Source organism: Zingiber officinale, chromosome 3A (genome assembly GCF_018446385.1).
Source record: "Zingiber officinale cultivar Zhangliang chromosome 3A, Zo_v1.1, whole genome shotgun sequence".
In the NCBI taxonomy this organism is placed as follows: Eukaryota; Viridiplantae; Streptophyta; class Magnoliopsida; order Zingiberales; family Zingiberaceae; genus Zingiber; species Zingiber officinale.
In genome coordinates this window covers 43,136,540-43,160,906 of record NC_055990.1, presented here as the reverse complement: position 1 = coordinate 43,160,906, position 24,367 = coordinate 43,136,540, and positions in this window count along the sequence as shown.

The following is a 24,367-nucleotide window of genomic DNA, read 5'->3' as shown; positions in this document are numbered from 1 at the left end:
CACATCACACACTCCTCTTACATCTCCTTAGCGTCTTCCTTCACTGTATCTTTTCTTTCCCTTTATCTGCAGTAGGAGGAAATGCAGTCTATAAGCATAAAGCTTAGTGAGCGCTATCTACTCACAAAAATTCGATATGCATGTATATAAATAAAAACATGCTAAAACTGAATGCTAACATATAAAATTACTCATGCTCATAAATAGCAAAGGAAATCATGCTAACTGAAATGCTAATCATTGTATAGCTAAATATGCTCATAAACCAATAAGAGAAGCATACTAAATATGTAAAGCTACTAAACATGTAAAGCTACTAAACATGTAAAACTACTAAACATGTAAAACTACTAAACATGTAAAGCTAATCATGCTCATAAGAATAAAACTATAACAGCATGCTGAAAGCAAATAAAACTAAACATGCGGAATAATCTAATAGCAAGAAACAAATAAAACTACTACTGCATGCTTCAAATAACAAGAAACTAAACTTTCTAATTCTAAACATATTTGAAGCTTGTTTCATTTGTTTCAAAACTTATACTTTAATACTTCAAAATAATAATAAACTTCTTTTGGGCCCGGCATTGTACCACATAGCGCGCATTCTTAATAAGAATCGAGGTAGCTAATCCCGAAACTACTAAGATACTTCTAGGCCTTGTGCCTAGGGGCATCTTGGAGCCCATCCCTTGGACCTTGTGTCCGGTACATGCCCTTTAAAAGTAAAATACTTTCTTTTTAACTATAACTTATTTATACTTGCCCTTACTTGGCATTTAAGCAAACACCTTGTGTGCGCTTTTGATATTCCACTTATGGAATTAAGATCAAATTAAAGCCTTGGTCTTTCTTCGCTTATAACTTCTCATATTAGTCCAATAGCAAAGGACTAAAAATAGGAATCAATACTGCTCATGTTAAACTGATAGCAAAGGAAACTGTACGTCTAATAGCAATAGAAAAGAAGTCTGCTCATGCTTACAAATAGCTAAGGAAAAGCTAGAAAAAGAAAACTTCTCTTCTATTAGCAATGTAAAAGAAATCTGCTCATTCTAATTAATTCCAACAAAATGGAACATAAGGAAAGGATAATTTCTGCTACAATCAAAAGTTACCACATGATATACTAAAGCATATGTTGTTCATGTCCAGTTAATGGCATACAAACCTATTATGCAAAGCTAACATAGAATGATATACTTAAACACATGCTATTCTCAAATCTCCAATTATCTCAATGTTGTACTGTATACAAAACTAAACCCCTAATCAACTTCAATAGATACTAGAGAAACTGAAAGTGAGGTAGATGATTTTATCAATACCAACATTCTAATTGGTACAAAGAAAGATAGATAAAAACAACAAACCATTTACCCCCACCAGTAAAAAGAACAACATTCTTTAAGCTAGCATTCAACGGAACCTACAGATTTCACCATTTAACTTCTAGAATTCAAAATTATCTACAAGCAAACTCTAAGGTTTCATGCAAGGCTTCGGAACAAGGAAAAGAAACAAGGAATGAACTTCGGTGCTATCCCAATGCTGTATACCATGATCCGGAAGCAAAGAACATAAATTAAACCTCCTACTTTATAGAATTAGATCCCCACTGCAAGGTCAAAGTTTTCCAAAACCTAACAATTCCTCTTTTATTTCCCTAATGAAACTCACGGCATTTGTACCCTTTTGAACCTCACGGCAGAACTTCAAAAACAAAACAAGAGAAAAACTCTAAATCAATGCCACAAGGAGGATTGTTCATGCTCGGCAAGGAAATGAAGAAGGCAAAATCACGGAACTACTCCTACTGCAGGTGAGAAGCAACTCACCTCGGTTCCTTGAACTCACAACCGACGGAGACGACCTCTAGGGCTTCGGAGGTGTGGCTATTTCGGCGAGCCCTTGACACCCGTGTACTCTCCTCGACGAGGTGACCACCACCGTGTGAAGATCTTACAAAAAGATGCTCGGCCGGTCGTCGAAATCGATGCCCTAGGCTCGGCGTTGTTTCCGCCCGAGCACAGGAACGCCGTCGCGCGTGAAGGATCGGGATTTATGAGAGAAAATTTTAGGTTTTCGAAATAAGATTTAAATCTTATACTTTAGGTTATTCTCGTTTCTAACTTTACCTTATATACTTGTCGCTGCATATCTGATCAGCAAAGACCGCTGGCGCAGTTGGTTCGTTGAGTTTTGCTCGAAGCCACAGGTCTGGGTTTCGATTCTCAGCCGCGCCCCTTTTATTTCCAATTTATTTTACTATTCCTAACTACTAGTTAAATATATATCGCTCCATATATGATTAACAAAAATCGTATAGCTCAGCTGGTTAGGCTGGTTTTGCTCGAAGTCACAGATTGCAGGTTCAAAACTCGCTGCAACCCCTTTTTTTTCCGAGTATTCTCTATTACTAACTTCGACCTTATATATATTTAATTCCATATATAATTAACAAAACGTTTGCAGACCAGTTGGCTGGCTGGGTTCAGCTGAGGTTCGGCTTGGGTCGAGGTCGTGGGTTCAAAACCTGGCTTCAACATATTCCTTTTCTCTTTTTTTTTAAAACTTCTTCCTCTTGGTAAAAATATCAAACGAACCCCAAAAATTACATAAAAATATTCTAAAAATTTCTAAAAATATCTAGAATATTTTTAAAGCATTTCCAAATATTTTTATGGACATTTGGAACTCGAAATAGGGAAAATTGGGTCGTTACAATCCCCCATACCTTATAAAAAGTTCGTCCTCAAACTTAGAATAACTCTGGATACTTCTGTCTCATACTGTCCTCCCGCTCCCAAGTGATTTCCTCGTGCTTCTGGTTCTGCCAGACGACCTTCACTAGTGGTACTTCTTTGTTTCTCAATCTCTTGACTGCTCTGTCCATTATTTGTGTAGGTATGCTCTCATAACTAAGATCCTCTTGGATCTGCACTGTCTGAGGCTGAATCACTTGGCTGGGGTCGTGAAGACACTTCTTTAGCATGGAGACATGAAATACATTATGTATTGCTGACATGTCTTGTGGTAAGTCCAGCCTGTAAGCTACTTTCCCAATCCTTTCTGTGATCAGGTAAGGTCCTACATAACAAGGACTTAATTTGCCCTTCTTGCCAAATCTCATCACTCCCTTCATAGGAGCGACCTTAAGAAAGACTGAATCCCCTACTTGGAATTCAAGTGGCCTACGGCGTGTGTTAGCATAACTCTTTTGTCTACTCTAGGCAGTCTCAATTCTCTGTCTGATCTTCTGAATAGCCTGAGTAGTCTCATCTATCAGCTCTGTCTGAATGCCCAGTTCTACTTCCATTTCTTTTCTCTCACCTGCTTCTTGCCAGCAAATGGGTGATCTGCATTTCCTGCCATACAACGCCTCATAAGGAGCCATCTTGATGGTGGCCTGATAGCTGTTGTTGTAGGCAAATTCAGCTAAGCACAGATACTTGCACCAACTGCCTTTAAAATCTAGTGCACAAGCCCTGAGCATATCTTCTAGGATCTGGTTTACTCGCTCTATCTGCCCATCAGTCTGAGGATGGAAGGCTGTGCTGAACTTGAGTTTGGTGCCTAGTGCAGTCTGAACACACTCCCAAAAGTGAGAGGTGAAGTGTCCATCTCTATCAGAAATAATAGATTTAGGAACTCCGTGAAGTCTGATCACCTCTTTAACATACAACTGTGCCAACTGCTCTATAGAGTGGGACACCTTGATGGCTAGAAAATGAGCAGACTTGGTTAATCTATCCACTATTACCCATATCGCATCATATCCATTCGTAGTTCTTGGGAGACCTATTATAAAGTTCATGGATATGTCTTCCCACTTCCACTCTGGTATTGAAAGAGGTTGTAGCATCCCTCCTGGTCTCTGGTGTTCTGCTTTGACTCTCTGGCATGTCAGGCAGGTACTGACATATTTTGCTACATCTCTTTTGAGTCCAAACCACCAGAACCTCTGTTTCAGATCTTGATACATCTTGGTGGAACCAGGATGCATAGAGTACGGTGTACTGTGAGCTTCTTCTAAAATTTTCCTTCTCAACTCTTCATCATTGGGAACACAAAGGCGGCTCCCCTGATAAAGAATTCCACTGCCTGATACTCGAAACTCTGAATTTTCCCCTTCTTGTATCCCTTGCTTGATCTTTTGGATATCTGGATCTTCACTTTGCTTTCTCTGTATATCCTCAAGCAGGGTTGACTCTAAGGTCAATGCAGAGAGTTGCCCATAAATAATTTCGACTCCAAAGTCTGACAACTCTTTCTGCAGTGGCAGGGCTAATGATGACAGGGACATCAGGGATGCACTGGACTTTCTGCTTAGTTCATCTGCCACTTTGTTAGCTTTACCTGGGTGGTAGAGGATTTCACAGTCATAGTCTTTGACCAACTCCAGCCACCTACGCTATCTCATGTTTAAGTCCTTCTGAGTGAAGAAGTACTTAAGACTCTGATGGTCTGTGAAGATTCTGCACTGGACTCCATACAGGTAATGTCGCCAGAGTTTTAGTGCAAAGACCACAGCCGCCAGCTCAAGATCATGAGTAGGGTAGTTCTTCTCATAATCTTTGAGTTGTCTGGAAGCATAAGCTATCACTTTTCCTTCCTGCATGAGTACAGCTCCTAAGCCCATCTTGGAATCATCACTGTAGATGTCAAAACTCTTGTCACTTTCTGGAACAGTCAGAATGGGAGCACTGGTCAGTATCTTTTTCAGCTCTTGGAAACTCTGCTCACATTTGTTTGACCATTCAAACTTCTTATTCTTTCTAGTCAGGGCTATAAGTGGAGAGGCTATCCTGGAAAAGTCCTCCACGAATTTTTTGTAATACCCGGCTAGACCAAGGGAACTTCTGATCTCCCTGACGTTCTTGGGTCTATGCCGATCGTTGACTGCTTCTATCTTGGCAGGATCCACTTGGATGCCTTCTTCAGAAACGAGGTGACCTAGAAACGCCACCTGCTCCAACCAGAACTCGCACTTTGAGAATTTAGCATAGAGCTGCTTTTGCTGAAGGGTCTGCAGAACTATTCTCAAGTGCGTGTCATGCTCCTCTGGGGTTCTGGAATAGATTAGAATGTCGTCGATGAACACAATGATAAATTTGTCAAGGTATTCTCTGAACACTCTGTTCATCAGGTCCATGAAAATTGCAGGTGCATTAGTCACACCAAAAGACATGACTACGAACTCGTAGTGTCCGTATCTGGTCCTGAAAGCCGTTCTAGGTATGTCTCTTTCCTTCACTTTTAGCTGATGGTACCCAGAGCGCAGGTCTATCTTTGAGAATACTGTCGCCCCTCTCAACTGATCAAATAAGTCGTCGATCCTGGGAAGGGGGTACTTGTTCTTGATTGGCACTTGATTCAGAGCTCTATAATCTATGCACATCCGCATAGATCCATCCTTCTTCTTGACAAACAACACAGGAGCTCCCCAAGGTGAGTGACTAGGGCGGATGAAACCCTTGTCAAGTAACTCCTGAAATTGTTCTTATAACTCTTTTAGCTCTGCTAGAGAAATTTGGTACAAAGCTTTTGAAATTGGCTCCACTTCTCTGTTGGGAGGTAGTCCAGGTAGCCCTTCTAGAAATACTTCTGGATACTCACAGACTACCCGAACATCTTCCTGCTTGGGTCTTTCTTGTTATCTTTGTCCTTCCAGTTCTGATTACTTGTTTGGGTTCTCTGTTCCCCCCTGTCTTGTCTTCTATCTTGACTGGCTTGTGTTGCGTTTGTTGTGCCTTGTTGTTGTTCAGATAGTGCTCACTAATGCCCTGCTGATCAGCTCTTCGCCAATCTATGGTCGGTGAGTTTCACTACTCACATTAGGTGTTTTTTCTGGTCTCAGCATTAGGAACGTTAGTCTGACTCGTTCTTTCACTGTACTTACTTACTCTAGGCAAAGGTGAGCTAGCCTGTTAAATCTTTTAACCGCTTATTCTACTGGTAGGTCACCTGGTCTAAATTCTATAAACTGCTCATAATGTTTATTGGTGATCAGTTGATGGAAGAACTCTTAGTAAAACTCTATCTCAAAGTCAACCCAGCTCATCTGGTTGACTGCTCTCTTACTCTTAACTTGCTCCCACTACATACAAGCATCTCCAGATAGGCAGAAAGAGGCACATTTAATGGTATCAACCTTCTCGACTTCTGGTCAGTCAAGAAGCTCCATTGTGCTCTCAAATGTCTTGAACCAAGCCTGGGCATCCCAGGGCTCAGTCGTGCCTGAGAATCTTTCTGGTTTCAGCTTCAGCCACTGGATGAGGTATGCTTCTTGTCTTCTAGGTGTTGTGGCAACTTCTAGGACAACCGATAGGACTTCAGTCACCACTGGGGTCTCCACATTAATGGTTGGGGGAGTGGGAGGAGCTGGTTTCTGATTGGCCATTAGATTGGCAATCACTTGCTGCTACTCGCTACTTGTCTCTGAAGTTGAGTAACAACTTCAGAGAGAGTAGGCCCAGGGGTTCTGGGCTCTTCGTTCTCCTGAACTCGGTCCTCAGTACAAACGGTACAGGGACGTCCTCTTCTTGACCTCTAATTATGCAGAGGAAAAGGCTTGATAGCTTCTCTAACCCTTCTAATCATACTTATATATGAATGTAGAAAAAGGAAACAAAATCTTCTATCTTACTTAAGCATTCAAAAGCAAATACTCTATACTGCAGTTAATTATAAGGAAAGCAGAATAAAGAAAGACTTTAAATACTTTCTTACTTGGAGACGACAAGGATGATGCTGATGTGTGTGATGCTGGAGAATGGAACACTGCTCTGATACCAACTGTAACGACCACCCTTCTTACTACTCTCTAAGGGTGACAGTTACTTATCTACTAACTCTACTTAACCGGTTTATTAAAAATCTCTAGGAAAACCCTACCGAAAAATTTCGGCAGAGTCTCCCCTGTACTGGTGACCATTTTCCATAATACAAGCATAATATACTCAGCCACAGGCGGCTGGAAATATATCTCAATCAACCACGCAGTTTAATAAGAAATGAAAACTAACTACAATCACGCAGTTTAATAATTCAAATCATGCAGATAATGAAAAACCGAAAACATACTTCTTACTACATAATTTTCTTATCAACTTAATAAAAAATCAAACTAAACAATTTCTTAAACTAAATGAGTTCTTTAGCTAAGTCCCAAGGACCTCCATAGTCCACACATCACACACTCCTCTTGCATCTCCTTAGCATCTTCCTTCACTGTATCTTTTCTTTCCCTTTATCTGCAGTAGGAGGAAATGCAGTCTATAAGCATAAAGCTTAGTGAGCGCTATCTACTCACAAAAATTCGATATGCATGTATATAAATAAAAACATGCTAAAACTGAATGCTAACATATAAAATTACTCATGCTCATAAATAGCAAAGGAAATCATGCTAACTGAAATGCTAATCATTGTATAGCTAAATATGCTCATAAACCAATAAGAGAAGCATACTAAACATGTAAAGCTACTAAACATGTAAAGCTACTAAACATGTAAAACTACTAAACATGTAAAACTACTAAACATGTAAAGCTAATCATGCTCATAAGAATAAAACTATAACAGCATGCTGAAAGCAAATAAAACTAAACATGCTGAATAATCTAATAGCAAGAAACAAATAAAACTACTACTGCATGCTTCAAATAACAAGAAACTAAACTTTCTAATTCTAAACATATTTGAAGCTTGTTTCATTTGTTTCAAAACTTATACTTTAATACTTCAAAATAATAATAAACTTCTTTTGGGCCCGGCATTGTACCACATAGCGCGCATTCTTAATAAGAATCGAGGTAGCTAATCCCGAAACTACTAAGATACTTCTAGGCCTTGTGCCTAGGGGCATCTTGGAGCCCATCCCTTGGACCTTGTGTCCGGTACATGCCCTTTAAAAGTAAAATACTTTCTTTTTAACTATAACTTCTTTATACTTGCCCTTACTTGGAATTTAAGCAAACACCTTGTGTGCGCTTTTGATATTCCACTTATGGAATTAAGATCAAATTAAAGCCTTGGTCTTTCTTCGCTTATAACTTCTCATATTAGTCCAATAGCAAAGGACTAAAAATAGGAATCAATACTGCTCATGTTAAACTGATAGCAAAGGAAACTGTACGTCTAATAGCAATAGAAAAGAAGTCTGCTCATGCTTACAAATAGCTAAGGAAAAGCTAGAAAAAGAAAACTGCTCTTCTATTAGCAATGTAAAAGAAATATGCTCATTCTAATTAATTCCAACAAAGTGGAACATAAGGAAAGGATAATTTCTGCTACAATCAAAAGTTACCACATGATATACTAAAGCATATGTTGTTCATGTCCAGTTAATGGCATACAAACCTATTATGCAAAGCTAACATAGAATGATATACTTAAACACATGCTATTCTCAAATCTCCAATTATCTCAATGTTGTACTGTATACAAAACTAAACCCCTAATCAACTTCAATAGCTACTAGAGAAACTGAAAGTGAGGTAGATGATTTTATCAATACCAACATTCTAATTGGTACAAAGAAAGATAGATAAAAACAACAAACCATTTACCCCCACCAGTAAAAAGAACAACATTCTTTAAGCTAGCATTCAACGGAACCTACAGATTTCACCATTTATGTCACGCCCCCAGAAGAGTCTCTGTCCGAGAAAATTTCGGCAGCATCTCCCCTGTACGGCGGTCAATCAAAAATTTTCTACAAGCACTAAATACTCAGCCACAGGCGGCTGGAATCATAACAATAATAAAAATCAATCACCACGCAGTTTATATATAAATTCAGCCTCTAGCTGACACAACCACGCAGTAATAATACTCTGACTCAAAAACCACCCTACTCAACTACACTCGTAAAGCCCAAAACCGACGAACTCACCTCTTCTGCCAACCAGATAGGCATGTAGTAGAATAAAAACCAAATCCAAATCCATCGATATAATAAAATCTATATCATGTCCATAAGCAAATAAATCCAGAAACATAACGAGTTCAAACAGTCTAGAGCAGAAAGAAACCAAAGAAAACCAAACATATCCTGGAGGTCTGCAGGACCAGCACTACGTGCAGTGAGGACTAGCGACTGGAACTCCCTCCTGACAGCATCAACCTGAAAATATCAACAATGGAGGCGGGGTGAGTCCAACACTCAGCAGGTACAGTTGATATGCAAAGTAAAGAAACAACACCTAGCACTAATCATGCGTACAGTCTCCTGATAAGAAAGATAAGAATGCATCTGAAATAAACAGGAGAATACTGTACTAACCAGGTCCTGAGTATAAGGTCAAACAGTCCGAGGGATAAGGAAATCCTGTATGCATGTCAAACATAGGTATCCAAACAATATGCAGCATATAAATGCAGCAAACACAAACACAAGCAATAAATGCATCATGGATATGATGCCAATGATGCGTCCTGGTCACCCCTGACGCCAGTCGATCATCTCATACCAAAGTGAGGCCGAATGGGTAGGGCAGTGACAACCGTGCACTCTGTCGTCACTACTCCTGATGAGTGACCGAGTGGACGGGATGCTGTCGGAGTACACCTATCCTCCTACCCCAAATCATAGATGGGGGAGCGTAATGCTCTCAACTCCCGGTACTCAAATACGGGGAGGAATCCCTGCCGGATAACACGTTGTGTCACACTACCCATGAGCGGATCAACGGTGCCTAACAGAGTCCCTGCTGCAACACACTCAGCCTGAATCGACCACTAACCCATGAGTGGTGGTGTGTGCAGATCCATGTAACTGGCGATGTGCTCAACAATAATGGAGCGGACTATCGCACAGCATGCAATCATGCAAATGGTGCATGGCACTAACCACAAGAATATCCTGACCTAATCCACATATATATAAAAATGCATCAAAGGTCAACGAATCCAAAACAATCCAAAGGTATACAGAAGGTATAAAACCTAGGTCCTAAACATGGTCAAGCATGGCATATCACTACCCCTATAAGCATGTATAAACAGGTAAAATATACCTGAGATGCAAAACCAATCAATCAATCAAGCATGTAAGATTTGGGTAGTGATTAACCGTAACAGATAAGAAACACAATTAATACAACGTGTTAATTTAATTACTAAGCATATCAAATGACATAAGTCAAAAGTACCCGCCTCCAAAAATAGAAAGGTCCAATCTGGTCCGAATACGACGTCGAGATGCTCGTCTCGCGTCAAAGTCCTGAAATACCAATACACAGATATTTTATTTAGCTAAAAATTCAAATGAATTGCTAAATAAAATTCCCAACACAACTTAGGACAAAACCCTAAGTCATAATCATTAACCTACCTAATTAAACACAAATAATTTAGTTACTCAACCTGTATCAAATAACTAAATCAGACTCTTAATTCAATTAGGAAACCCTAATTATCGATTAACCTTAATTGATCATCAATTAACTTGTCCACATAAAAACCTAGATCCACCCAAATATGTATATTCGGCTGTTGAGTCACTGCCGAAGACACCTGCTGTCGTTCCAAACCAAATACCTCTAGTTAACCTAGAGTATGGATCGTTAGTCAGGAAATACACAAGTACAAATTAATTACCTCATACCCAAATCAAATCTATCATCACAATAGTTCAAACAACATAGAATCTACAGCAAAGATACAAATTCTCTACTCCTTACCTCACTACCAAGCCACTGTTGACGCTGGAAATGTTGGTCGGAGCTAGGTAGAGCCGCAATCCTCCACACAAGTACCCTAATCAGCAATTCCCCTTACAACCTAAGTATCCAAACCAACCATGTCACCAACCAAATCTGAATTAAATTGATACATATGAATCAAACCACAACTTACCTATATCTAAATATCTTCCTGTCAACTCACAACCATAGATCTTGTTGTTGGAACTTGGTGCCGAAGCTGGGGATCATCCCCAACCAGTGATGCTTGGATCCACAATAGAGCCGCTGATCTCTCAAATGTGGCAGCAAGGAGACCCTGTGTAAAGCACTGCTCGGCCAATTCTAACTAATCGAGAGTAAGGCTCGGCTGAGAAGAATCCACTGGAGGAGTGTAGTGGATGATCAAACACAAGGCAGGGAAAGCTTTAGCCGGCGCACAGGGACCCAACCTAGGGTTCAGATGCTCGACTTCCGGCGGCTCCGGGTGTCCATGAAGAAAGGGCGTCGGCACTAGAAAGGCAGCCGGCTGTCGGCTGGGGTGGCGGCGGCGAGTCGCTCAGCGAGGAGGAAGAGCACCCGGCGGTGCTGTCGGGTGGAGAAGGCGCAGAGAGGAGAGGGATTCGGCGGAGTCGGCAGAAACACAGAGAGAAGGAACACAGAGAGAAGAAGAAGGTCGGCTTCTCCCTTGGTCCGGCTTAGGCATGAGTGGGAGAGGCGGTTGGTGCTCCGGCGGTTAGGGCTCAGAGAGGGTGCGGCGGCGTCGGGGAGAAAAGGGAAGAGATGCGGGGGATAGCTCGGGTTCGGCGACAAAAGAAAACGAAAATAAATAAAGAAATAAAAAGGAAAAAGGATATACAAATATAATCTTTTCCTCGCTTAAATCGGGTAGCCAAAACAGGCTTTTCCGGACCCCGTTCTTGTCCCCGTTAGCTCGTCCATACGAGCTCCGAAAAATTCCCGAAAAATTTCCAAAAATTCCGGAAAAATCCCTTATTAATATTCCCTATTTTTTTCCGGTATTTTACAATTTAACTTCTAGAATTCAAAATTATCTACAAGCAAACCCTAAGGTTTCATGCAAGGCTTCGGAACAAGGAAAAGAAACAAGGAATGAACTTCGGTGCTATCCCAATGTTGTATACCATGATCCGGAAGCAAAGAACATAAATTAAACCTCCTACTTTATAGAATTAGATCCCCACTGCAAGGTCAAAGTTTTCCAAAACCTAACAATTCCTCTTTTATTTCCCTAATGAAACTCACGGCATTTGTACCCTTTTGAACCTCACGGCAGAACTTCAAAAACAAAACAAGAGAAAAACTCTAAATCAATGCCACAAGGAGGATTGTTCATGCTTGGCAAGGAAATGAAGAAGGCAAAATCGCGGAACTACTCCTACTGCAGGTGAGAAGCAACTCACCTCGGTTCCTTGAACTCACAACCGATGGAGACGACCTCTAGGGCTTTGGAGGTGTGGCTATTTCGGCGAGCCCTTGACACCCGTGTACTCTCCTCGACGAGGTGACCACCACCGTGTGAAGATCTCACAAAAAGATGCTCGGCCGGTCGTCGAAATCGATGCCCTAGGCTCGGCGTTGTTTCCGCCCGAGCACAGGAACGCCGTCGCGCGTGAAGGATCGGGATTTATGAGAGAAAATTTTAGGTTTTCGAAATAAGATTTAAATCTTATACTTTAGGTTATTCTCATTTCTAACTTTACCTTATATACTTGTCGCTGCATATCTGATCAGCAAAGACCGCTGGCATAGTTGGTTCGTTGAGTTTTGCTCGAAGCCACAGGTCTGGGCTTCGATTCTCAGCCGCGCCCCTTTTATTTCTAATTTATTTTACTGTTCCTAACTACTAGTTAAATATATATCGCTCCATATATGATTAACAAAAATCGTATAGCTCAGCTGGTTAGGTTGGTTTTGCTCGAAGTCACAGATTGCAGGTTCAAAACTCGCTGCAACCCCTTTTTTTTCCGAGTATTCTCTATTACTAACTTCGACCTTATATATATTTAATTCCATATATAATTAACAAAATGTTTGCAGACCAGTTGGCTGGCTGGGTTCAGCTGAGGTTCGGCTTGGGTCGAGGTCGTGGGTTCAAAACCTGGCTTCAACATATTCCTTTTCTCTTTTTTTTTTAAAACTTCTTCCTCTTGGTAAAAATATCAAACGAACCCCAAAAATTACATAAAAATATTCTAAAAATTTTTAAAAATCTCTAGAATATTTTTAAAGCATTTCCAAATATTTTTATGGATATTTGGAACTCGAAATAGGGAAAATTGGGTCGTTACATAACCAAGTTGAAAGACCTAGGAAGCTTAGAACCTAAACTAAACATGCTCATGATGTTCCTTGTGGTATATGATATGGAATTGGTTTAGGGTTCATAGGCTTTTATGTTGCTTGTAACCTAGGACAATATCTTGTATGTTTCGGCCCTCCATGGAATTAGGGTTAGAGACCCAATTATGATTTTACTATGTGTCTCACATGCTATGATATGAATTAGGAGATGCTAGTTAATGTTTTTCATGCATGATTATGTTCCCTATGATATATTATATTCTCATTTATGTATGCTTAGGAACCATACATGATAATGACTCTTATGATGTGTTATATGATCAAGTATGCATGCTTTATGATATGACAAGTAATATGCTCATTTATGTATGCTTATGAACCATGCATGATAATGACCCTTATGGTGTGTTATATGCTCAAGTATGCATGCTTTATGATATGACAAGTAATATGCTCATTTATGTATGTTTATGAACCATGCATGATGATGACTCTTATGATGTGCTACATGCTCAAGTATGCATGCCTGTTTCTATTCGATGACTTGTCAATGTCTTATTCATGCTTGTGTGACATGTTTATATTTCTATGCTTTGATTGATTGATGTGGAGGATTGTTGATCCCGCAAAGGGGATACCTTAGAGTGTATTGACCAAGGTGCCCTAGTGACAGGAGTAACCCTTTCTAGATGCTTAAGATGTTCCCTCAAACGGAGAAATAATCCCTTAGGAACTGTTGCTCTCGTAAAGAGAGTGCTATAGATCGTATACCCGAGGGGTCCTAGTGACAAGGGCAACCCGTTCACGGATGTCTAGGACATTCTCTTGAAAGGAGAGGCAATTCCTCCATAAGGAAGTAGGCAACCGTACCGAACTTCTACCCTTATTCTTATTGTTCTTTACTAGATATGTATCCAAGTGATCTACCGAGGCGCCCTCGTGACAGGGTGTTAACCGTTACAGGATTTCACAGGGATCATCTCTACGTGATACTTAGGGATACTGGCCAATCTAAATTCCTGCAAGAGCATTAACATAGAGGATGGAAACTAAGCAATGTATGTAGTATCTCCTAGTATTATAATGAAACCGAAATCCTAGAATCCATCTCCCAAAGCTCATTCCCTCCAAGATCAGTTCTCCCTTTTCTCTCTTCTCACTTTCCTCTTCTCTCTCTCTTACTCTCTTTTCTCACCAATCTTAGGTTAATCTAGATAACGTACTTTGTGATATCTCTAGTGCTTAATCAACAATCCCTGTGGTTCGACAATCTTTTATATTACTGACGACGAAACTATACACTTGCGATTGCGTAACACCCTTCGACTTCTTTATTCCAGTTTTTGGTCCTGTACCTAGAGGTTTATTCACCTTCTTTGCTGAGACAGCTTGTTTCTTCTTCTTCTTGCCTTTCGACTTAGAAGTAGAAACATTTTTAGCAAAGTGAATCTGAGAACTGTGATGAAATATACCTTCTGCTACCTGTAGTTCTGTCAGAAGCTCCGCCAATGTATACCCCCTTTTGTTCATGTTATAGTTCAGGAGGAACTGCTAAAAACTTCTGGGTAGCGTTTGGAGAATAATATCGACCTGGATTTCCCCATCGATTTCACCTCCAAGGATCTGTATTTCGTTCAGATAACCCATCATCTTGAGGATATGATCCCTTACGGGTGCCCCCTCTGACATGGTGGATGTCATTAACTTTCTCATCGCCTCTTGCCTAGCAGCCCGACTCTGGTGTCCGAAGAGTTCTTTGAGATTGTTCATCATGTCATAAGCAGTTGGTAAATTCTGATGCTGATGTTGTAGCATATTTAACATTGAAGCCAACACGTAACACCGCGCCATCTCATCTGACTTTACCCATTTCTTATAAGCTCAATCTCCTCTTGACTAGAATCACTGTTAGGCACATCAGGATAGACCTCTAACAGTACAAACTTATAGCCTTCAACAGTTAGGATAATGTCCAGATTTCTTTTCCAATCTATGTAATTGGGACCAGTAAGTTTGTTCTCTTTCAGTATAATGGCCAGTGGGTTGAAAAACATCCTAAGAATCACAAAACAAACTTTGGTCAAGACTCTGAATTTTAAAATAATATTGATTCCTCAAATAATACTATTTAAATTTACCAACACCTCAAAACACCTTGAATTTTGCATGCCACGATAGTGTGGACGTATACAGAATTAATCATTTGTAAGAGGAGGTTTTACCCATTAATTTTATTCTTGTCAACCTAACTTTATGACAAATAAAATTAATAGTTGGTTTTTCCTTCAGTCACACAAATAATAGCAATGACTCCGATGGGGAGGATACTATTAATTGTGCCTAAGTGCATACCATTACTTGATACTTAGTCCATTAAATAAGATTGTGCCCCTTCCAATGGGGAAGATCATATCCTCCTAATTAATTTCCTATAATCATCCAAATGGAAGTTTGAACTAGTGATCCGCAAACAAACTCATCTGATATGGAGGAAGGCACTCAGACCCAATGCACAAGTTTGTTTGCATCACATACAAACCAGTAATGGAGACCGTGGAATTTATCTAAAATCCCTCTCCCACTTAGTTATTTAAGGTGAGGAATTTTAACCTAGCAAGCACACATCACACACACCACAGTAAATAAAAGTAATAAATATGGAAATTAATTTTCCTACTATTATGGCATTTTCCATCACTGTCCTTCGCGTGCTGCCAGCCCTAGGGTTCATGCCATCAGGTCCATCGAGCTTCCTTTTCCGCTGCGCTTCTGGTCCTCCAATAGCACCATGCCTTGCAAGGATATGATCCGCGACAAAAATAGAATTTTACATATATCGATCCTATATTCCACAAAGGAATGTACATGTAATCTAGATCAAAACAAGAATGTAAAATCCTAAAACTAATACAGCTCCTGCTATATTTAATACATACAATCATGAACACATAAAAATGCCCTTGACATGTCCAAGGGTCCAATCACACACAATATCTATAAGCCATAATAGTTGGAGCTTGCAACCACAGAGTTAGCACATCCTACTATTATCCTGCCTAAATTATGTATGACATGTGCATAATTAAACTGAAAACCAAACACACAGAGGCAAACCCTAGTTCTAATACCAATTGTTGGTTGATCCTAGGAAGATCGTACCAGTTCCACTGTACAAAAATTTGTACAAGTCCTGAACCTTTCCTAACAACCTATTGTGTTCTTTAGAAATTAAATTCGGAATCACAAACGGAACTTAACATTATTGATTCCAAATTTAACTTATTTGTTCTTAATGGTTTAGACTTGGATCACAAACGATACTTAACATTATTGATCCAAATCCACCTATGTTATAAATTTAATTAAATATTAATTTCTATAATTGGCTTCCAGGACTGAATGGCGAGGCACTAGGCCTTCTTGGGTACGGGATCATCCACCACCGCCTAGACAAAGCCTTTTAAAGAAACTTAATATTTAATTTCCTTATATAACTCTAGGTTTAACCAAAAGGAACAATCGAATCATAAATTTGAAAAACAAAACAAAAGAAACACAACTTCAAATATGTAACGCTCGAAAATTCTCAAAGCTAAATTAGAAATATTCTATGATTATTCTGGAATTCTTAGATATTTTTCTGGAATTTTTAGAGTAATGGAAGTAGCAAAAATAATTAGAAAACGAAAACGGCCTAAGTAGGGATTGAACCCGAGACCTATGGCTTGGGGATAATGCTAGTAACCAGTTGAACCTAGCAGGGTCGTGCTGAAAGGAAAGGGAACCAATAAAATTTATATTGATATTGGGCGAATTAACTCCTTAATATAAATAGGAAACTTAAGTTGGTTTGGGTTATTTCTTTTATTTGGTTCGGCAACTTCTTCCTCTCCAAACCCTCACCGACGCCAACCCCATCTCCCTCTCTTTCTCTCGGCGCCAACACCCAAGCAAGACTAGGGTTTCATCCCTAGGGCCATAGGAGTGCCTTCCGGTGACATCTCGGGCACAAGGACGTTCCCCTCCGCGAGTAGAGCACGTGGACGCGAGCGAACCGTCGAGAAGTTGTCTCCACCTGAATTTTTAGCGATTAGATTTGTAAGAAATCTAGCACACAAGGTAAGAAACCCCTCACCTGTAGTATAAGTAGCTCTCGTGTGTTTTCTTTTATGCATTAGATTAGTTTATTGAATTTTGTCAGCATATAATGCGTATTTTAACTCTTCTCACAGATTTAGGGATTAGTGAGCATCTCTAGATGGGCCGAGCACGTGTATCTTCTGTAGATAGGGGTTTAGACGCTGCTGGATGCCTAGAGGTGGTCTCCCCGATCGAGAGGAGAGTTAGAGAGCGCCAAATGCTCGACAAAATGCCTAGCACAGCCTTATGATACAGTGGGCATTTAGTTAAATGCCATAGAACATGTTAATTAGCATGATCAGTTTTTATTTCAGCTTTTATGAGACTAGATGTCCAAATGGGTGGGCTCCCACAGTCGCCTCTAGGTTCAGATAACCTAGATTCAGCAAAATAGTATTAGCTATTACAGTATTTTACTTTTCAGTGGCATTGTACTGGATTAGATATCCATTGGGTTGGGTTCCCACAGTCGTCCCTAGGTTTAGCTAACCTAGTAAACCCTACTAGATTCCGAACTTGCAATCCCGGGTCTAGTTAGGGATGCGCGCACAACAAGTACAGTTGCCAGGGCCCATCAGCAGTATGTTTAGTATTTTTACTTACTATATGTATATGGTTTTCAACCTCTCACAAATTAGTTCGTGAATTCAGTACAGTCCTACCAGTAGTTCAGTATTAGCTTAGCTTAGTTTTTAGTATCAGCTTAGTTCTTCATTGATACCATGTGATTGATATCATGTTCAGCTTTAGATATGCCATGATTGTATGCTTATATGCCATGCCATGTTTAGTTTATTCAGTATACTTAGCATATCCTTTCAAACAGCATGATTTAAAATCATATTTGCATCGTATGCATGTTTTAGTGAGGTAGATGGTTTCTTACTAAGCGAAAGCTTATAGATACTTTCCTTTCCTTATACTGCAGATAAAGGTAAAGGGAAGATGGACTAGAGGAAGCTGGTGGTCAATGCAGAGATGGTGTGTGTGGCAGGAACCTGGAATGAAGATCCTTAGGGAGTTTAGCAAATTAAGACACTTTTATGCATTTCTAGTGGTTAAATGCTATGAATTAATAAACCTTGCACTATGTCATGTTAGAATGCTAGTTAGTAGATATTAGAATGTTTTCTATGCATTGTATAATTGTTGGGTGAGATTTTGGCACGAACTAGTGCTGAAATCAGAGTTTCAGTGCGAAATCAGAAACTCCGATCGATCCATGGATCGATCGGGGGTCCTCAATCGATCCCTGGATCAATTGAGGGCCGATTCCGCGAACAGAAGGCTTCTGGATCGATCAGCCGATTGATCCAGTCACATGCTGTCGCGAACAGAAGGCCTCTCGATCGATCGGTCGATCGATCCAAGCTATTCCTCGCGAACAGAAGGGTTTTTGATCGATCATTGGATCGATTGACTTAAGTTGGATTGATCAGCCGATCGATCCAAATAAAGTCCTGTGCACAGAAGCACGCTGGATCGATCACTGGATCGATCGGTGAGCCTGGATCGATCAGCCGATCGATCCAGATTATCGCCCGAGCACAGTAGCAGTCTGGATCGATCCAAAAGAGAGCAATCGATCCAGTTCAGTCTGGATCGATTGGGAAGTTCAGTTTTGACCAAGAAACTTAGCAGATCAACTTCTAGTCCATAGGGGATGTGGGATACACCTTGTATCCTTTAGATTACACCCTTCAGCACATGTAGAACCAAGAATAGTTAACAGTTAGCAACTAAAATTTAAATTAGATCAGTTTTTCGCACAGTTAGCACAGCATAACTGTAGCGATCGGCCTTACAGCTTAGTTAGTAGAAGGCGGGTCGTCACAGAGTGGTATCAGAGTAGCGTTCCATACTTCCTACACACACATCAGCATTGAACCTGTAGCTTCCAAGTAAGAATACCTCTACTTTATTTATGTTTCTTGCTTTCTTGTATAGCTCATGTTTATAGATAAACTGCTGCATGATAGTATGTGTTAGTATATAACATGATAACGATAGTTATACAATTATGATTGTAATAGTTATTCATGTTCTGCCCCCTATGTCTTTAGCAATGGCACGAGGACGCCTAGCTAAAAGGGCACTAGCTGAGCCCGGCAAGGCGGGCGGTTCGGTGCCTCCCCCCTACGGCATTAGTGGCTCGATTCTGACTAGGCGAGCAGCAGGAGATAGCCACCCTCAAGGCTAATCGAGTACCCCCGGTCACCCGGGCCGAACCTAACGACTCCAGTCTTAGAGGTTCCACCGACTCAACCTCTGACTGATACCGGCACAGCGGTCCCGGTGAGTCGAAAGGAAGCCTATCGATCCGGTGGCGTGAGTCAAGCAGAGAACTTCTTAGGCACTAGTGAACCATGGGATGCATAAGCACGGTTCAAAACACTGGAGAGCATGGAGCTTCTGGACTGGCCAGAACACGAGAAGGTGAAGTGTGCCTCCTACTGACAGGAGACGCCGCATGTGGTGGGAAAGAATCGAGCAGGCGCCCGGTGAACCCGGATGTCATGGGTGACTTGAGAAAGAATTCTTGAGGTTCTTTCACATCCGGGTTACAAACCGCCACTCGGCGAGTTCACGAGTTTCGTCGAGCAACCTTTCGATTGAGGAAGCGTGAAGAAATTCAACAGGTTGGCTCGTCTATGCCCGAGCTAGTCGGCACGAGAGAAGGCGAATCGGTTGATGCTCAAGATCGAGGCCGAGATAGCGATGAGCGTGGTGGTGGCATACATGGCCCTGAAACCACGGAGGAGTTAGTGGCGGTGCCTTGACCACGAGCATTACGAGCAGCATAAGCGTGAAGCAAGTCTCCTCGAGTTCAAAGGCCAAGAAACTCTCACACTCCAAAAGCAGCAAGGCCCGGCTCTAGCGGAAGGGAACTCCAGACAGCGCAAATCGGGGAGTGACCCAAAAGGAGGACCATCTAGCAAGCGACCCAGCTATCTAAAGTGTGCTACTTGTGGAAAATTCCACCCAGGGGTTTTCGCAAGGGCACACGAGGATGCTTTGAATGTGGACAAGAAGGGCACATGGCAGCGGTGCCGAACAAGGCCTTCCTCGGTCCTGCATGATTCGGTATGCGGGCCATGACTCGGTTATATCGGATGCGAGCCGCTCTAGAAGGTCCACTTATCAGCCGGGTAGATTAGAAGCCTCCAGCTATGGCGAATGCGAAGATCTACTCACTCACTAGAGAGGTAGCCAATGCCTCGGCAGTTGTCACAGGTAAGATTAGCATTTTCAGTATAGTGCTACTGTTCTATTTGATCTTGGGGCAACCCATTCATATATAGCCGGATGTTCTCCGAAAAATTAGAAAGACCCTCGAGAGATACTCGGTGGTGGGTTTTTGGCACTACCTTGAGGAGATCATGGCATCCAAGCAGCTCGGGCGGTGGGTCATTATAGCGAGAGAGCTCTTTTGTGATCGATAGTGCTAGAGATGACCGACTATGGCGTTATCTTTGGAATGGACTTTACGATCGAGATCGGTGCTACCATAGAGTCAAGTAAGCAGAAAGTCATCTTCAACTCAAGCGGCGTGCAATTTGAATCTGAGGAACCAAGAAGGCCAAGAACTTTCTCTCGGCTGTAAGCACGAAGCTACTAGATTCGGGATGTCGGGGTTCCTAGCACATGTAGTCAGCGACCGGGACAAGAACCAACGGCTAGCGAGGTTGAGTCGTATGTGACTACCAGGATCTTCGGAAGAGTTACGGGCTTAGCACGGAGGGAGATTGACTTTGAGATAGAGCTCATTCGGTACAAATCCTATCTCCAAAGCGCCTTATCGCATGGCTCAAGCAGAACTGAAGGAACTCTAGGAGCTGCTTGACAAGGGTTTCATCTGCCTGAGTCACCATGGGGAGCGCCTGTATTGTTCGTGAAGAAGAAGGATGGAAGCATGCGACTGTGCATAGACTACAGATCACTGAACCAAGTCACGATCAAGAACAGGTATCCCCTTCCCAGAATCGATGACATGTTCGACCAGCTAAAGGGAGCAGCAGTGTTCTCTAAGATAGATCTCAGATCAGGTTATCATCAGGTGAAGGTTAAAGAAGGGGATATACCCAAGACAACATTCAGAACCAGATATGGACACTACGAGTTCGTAGTCATGCCCTTTGGCGTGACCAATGCTCCAGCTACATTCATGGATCTCATGAACAGAGTATTCAGGGAGTGTTTAGATAAGTTTGTTATTGTGTTTATCGATGACATCCTTATCTACTCAGGAACCCAGGAAGAATACTCAGAGCACCTGAAACTAGTATTGCAGACCCTTCAGCAGAACCAGCTATACGCTAAGTTCACGAAATGTGAATTTTGGCTAGATCAAGTGTCCTTCCTGGGTCATATCATCTCAAAGGATGGTATTATGGTAGATCCCAACAAGATAGAAGCAGTAAGTAACTGGAAGAGACCTAAGAACGCCAGCGAAATCAGGAGCTTTCTGGGATTATCAGGATATTACAGGAAGTTTATAGAGGACTTCTCCAGGATAGCCTCCCCAGCAGCTCTTACGGAAAGAGCAGAAATTTCGGTGGACGGAGGTGTGAGGGCGGCTTGACGAGCTAAAAGGAGATTGACGGTGCACCCATTTGGCTCTACGGACAACACAGCGACTTTGACATCTATAGTGATGCCTCTAAGTTGGGACTAGGAGCAGTGCTGATGTAAAACGGCAAGGTGATCGCCTATGCCTCCAGACAACTCAAGGATTATGAGAAGAATTATCCTACTCATGACCTTGAGCTTGCAGCAGTAGTATTCGCTCTCAAAATTTGGAGACATTACTTATATGGAGCTCAGTGCAGAGTGTATACAGATCATCAGAGTCTGAAGTACTTCTTCACTCAGAAGGATCTGAACATGCGACAGCGCAGATGGCTTGAGCTGGTCAAAGACTACGATATAGACATCTCTACCATCCAGGGAAAGCCAATAAGGTAGCCGACACACTTAGTAGAAAATCCAGTGCTACCTTATTATCTCTTACAGCCGTGTCACCGCCCCTACAGAAGGAGATTGTAGATTTCGGTCTCGAACTCATCGTTGGACAGCTCTCTACTATGACCTTAGAGTCTACCCTGCTTGGTGATATTCAATCAGCTCAGGAGCAGACCACGAAATTCAGAAAATCAAGCAAGGGCTAGCGGAATCGAAAGTAGAGAATTCAGAGTGGCGGGGTCTTGTATTTTGGTGATAGACTACGTGTTCCGGATCGGGAGGAACTACGGAGCAGTTTTAGATGAGGCTCACAAGACTCCCTATGCGATGCATCGAGTTCCACCAAAATGTATCAAGACACGAAGAACCATTTTGGTGGCCGGGATGAGCGAGACATCGCCGAGATATGTTGCATCTGCCTCACTGTCGGAGAGTCAAGGCGGAACATCGGCGACAGGAGGAGTCCTGCGGCCTATCTGATTCAGAATGGAAGTGGGAGGATATCTCTATGGATTTCATAGTGGGACCCAGAACCACGAATGGTTTTGACGCCATCCGGGTAATAGTCGACAGGTTGACTAAATCAGCCCACTTCTTAGCTATCAAGATATCCTACTCCATAGAAGCTAGCTCGGTTGTATCTCCGGAGGTCAGACTACATGGGGTCCCACGAACCATCATTTGAGACGAGGCAGTGAGTTCACATCACACTTACGGGAGTGTATGCAGTCGACGTGAGCACCAAGTTAAAGTTCGGCCTGACATTCCATCCTCAGACGGATGGTCAGACGGAGGTAGTAAATCAGGTACTCGAAGATATGCTCCAGGCGTGTGCCTAGACTTCAAGGAAGTTGGTGCAAATATCTGAGCTTAGCAGAGTTTGCATACAACAACAGCTATCAGGCCACTATCGGCATGGCACCTTACGAGGCTCTCTATGGGCGGAGGTGTAGATCTCCAATCTGCTGGTATGAGAGTGGTGAACAGAAAGAACTAGAGCTTCAGACAGATCTAGTAGTAGATACCACAGTAGCTATACAACAGATCCGCCAGAGGATAGAGACAGCTCAGAGCCGCCAGAAAAGCTATGCTGATACACGGCGCAGACCCTTAGAGTTTTCAGTCGGGGATACAGTGTTCCTTAGAGTAGCTCCCATGAAGGGAGTGATGCGTTTTGGGAAGAAGGGCAAACTTAGTCCCAGATATGTGGGACCATACCTTATCAGCAGAAGAGTGGGCAAGGTAGCATATGAGCTAGAGCTACCCCAGGAAATGTCAGCTGTCCACAACGTATTTCATGTCTCTATACTGAAAAAGCATACCCCAGATGCCACCCAGGTGATCGAGCCCCAGTCGGTACAGATCCGCGAAGACCTCAGCTATGATAGTCGGCCTATTCAGATAATAGACCGAGCAGTTAAGAAATTGCGGAACAAGGAAGTACCATTAGTCAAAGTTATTTGGCACAGTCACACAGCAGAAGAGGCAACTTGGGAGACAGAAGCCAGCATGAGACAGAAGTACCCAGAATTATTCTAAGTTCGAGGACGAACTTTTTATAAGGTATGGGGGATTGTAACGCCCGAAAATTCTCAAAGCTAAATTAGAAATATTCTATGATTATTCTGGAATTCTTAGATATTTTTCCGAAATTTTTAGAGTAACGGAAGTAGCAAAAATAATTAGAAAACGAAAATGGCCTAAGCGGGGATTAAACCCGAGACCTATGGCTTAGGGATAATGCTAGTAACCAATTGAACCCAGCAGGGCCGTGCTGAAAGGAAAGGGAACCAATAAAATTTATATTGATATTGGGTGAATTAACTTCTTAATATAAATAGGAAACATAAGTTGGTTTGGGTTATTTCTTTTATTTGGTTCGGCAACTTCTTCCTCTCCAAACCCTCACCGACGCCAACCCCATCTCCCTCTCTTTCTCTCGGCGCCAACACCCAAGCAAGACTAGGGTTTCATCCCTAGGGCCATAGGAGTGCCTTCCGGTGACATCTCGGGCACAAGGACGTTCCCCTCCGCGAGTAGAGCACGTGGACGCGAGCGAACCGTCGAGAAGTCGTCTCCACCGGAATTTTTAGCGATTAGATTTGTAAGAAATCTAGCACACAAGGTAAGAAACCCCTCACCTGCAGTATAAGTAGCTCTCGTGTGTTTTCTTTTATGCATTAGATTAGTTTATTGAATTTTGTCAGCATATAGTGCGTATTTTAACTCTTCTCACAGATTTAGGGATT